At 40.6% G+C, this 1,664-nt stretch overlaps 1 protein-coding gene across 3 annotated transcripts in view; it reads right to left on the minus strand.

The window, feature by feature from the left end:
- Window positions 1–212: 212 nt before the first annotated feature.
- adgrg6 (adhesion G protein-coupled receptor G6) overlaps window positions 213–1,664 on the minus strand; it is a 121,846-nt gene continuing 120,394 nt past the window's right edge. For all 3 annotated transcript variants that reach the window (XM_060831225.1, XM_060831224.1, XM_060831223.1), the window contains one exon: window positions 213–1,664. This exon is cut by the window's right edge and continues 1,754 nt beyond it. The gene's annotated coding sequence lies outside the window, so the exon portion shown is untranslated.

The raw sequence follows: 1,664 nt of genomic DNA on the forward strand, positions 1-1,664 counted from the left end.
CCGTTTAATTAATGTTCAGCTCCTCCATGTTTACATTCAAAATACATATCCTCACAGTTTTTCAGATTTTATTTAACTTTTTTACTCGTTGAATAAACCTGTCTGTCTCCCTTTGTAGATTCTGTGTGTTATCCTCCCTTCTTGCCTGTCCACACATATTTGTGTCATCCACAAACTTGGCGATAGCACTTTCACTTTCCTTATTCAAGGCATTAATGAGTAAAGCTTTTATTTATTTATTTTTGTACAATAACAAAGAAAATCAGAACAGTTCAAAATGGTTTCACAGAGTTAAAAATACCTTGACACTTACAAATGGCATGGCAACTAATCAACAACATTGACAAGGACGAGAATAAATAAATATTTACAGGAATGACTAGACTAACATCAGCAAAATGTCAACAGAAGGCAATGAGGGAGGGTGTGGGTCAGGAGAGGGGAATCACATTGTAGAATCACACAGGAACATCATACAGAAGGACTTAGACTGTAACAAAAGCAGAAAGTGTTGAAGAAACTCAGCTAGTCTGGCAGCATCCATGGAGAGAGAAACACGGTTTGTGTTTGAAGTCAGGTATGACCTTTCTTCAGAAGACTGGACTCAAAACATTAACTCTACTTTCTCTCTCCAAAGATAGTGCCAGATCTGCTGGGTTTCCCCAGCAATTTCTGGCTTTGTTTCAGACCTTCAGCATCTGCAGTATTTTTTGTTTTACCTTATTTACTACACAGTAGTAAAGGTGCTTAACTTTGCAGAACAAACAGCTAATGCGGTGATTGTCAATTTGCAACAAGTCTAGATTACTGAAATCAACATGAGCCCTTTTTCTGTTGGGCAAGGTCAAAAGGTAAACCTTTCAAGCATCCCTTTTGAATATTATCTTGCATGGAGACAATTGACATGTTTGATAGCACCTTATACCACAGGCAATACTATCTCACCACTGAACGGCCTCTCCTTATTGCAGAAGTAAGCATGCCATTAATTTCTACGGTCCTCCTTTGCTGCCATGTGCAGCCACACACACATACATACACACACACACAGAGACCAGGTCAATGAAGTCAAGTACACCAAGGTTTTACATCTGCCTCATCCTCAAAACATCTCAAGAGCAGCCTGACATTTGGGCAACAGCTTGAAAAGTTAACTCTGTTCCCCTCTGCACACCTGCTGAATGTTTCCAGCACTCCCCTGTTGTTCTCTGTAAGATCACATTTACTCCCTGCTTTAAAGGCTGCAGGCTTGTAAGACCTTAGACCAGTGGTGGTGTCCAGGTGAGTCTACCTTCTCCCTTTCACCTCATTGTCCCAACCACAATGAGCTCAATGATATTGCTGCATTACCATGTGCTTTCTGAAGATGTGTTGAACACCCATTGATGTTCCAATTGGTGCCATCGCCACTGCCAGGTTGCTGGTGGTACTGCAGGCGAGAAAAAAAAGCTGGAAACACACCACCCAAAAAAAGACACAGGTGAACATACTGGAGTATTTGCAAGCATTTCATGACAAATCCATTTGCAAACTTTGGTCATGGATCTAACGTACCTTCTGAGGTCAAATGAAATCAAGCTAAATTTGGGTGATCATGATAATGATAAAATATCCCTTGCTCCCTGAACTGGTAACTGGGCTCAATCATAGAAAGTGCTTAACAT

Source organism: Hemiscyllium ocellatum, chromosome 10 (genome assembly GCF_020745735.1).
Source record: "Hemiscyllium ocellatum isolate sHemOce1 chromosome 10, sHemOce1.pat.X.cur, whole genome shotgun sequence".
Lineage (NCBI taxonomy): Eukaryota > Metazoa > Chordata > Chondrichthyes > Orectolobiformes > Hemiscylliidae > Hemiscyllium > Hemiscyllium ocellatum.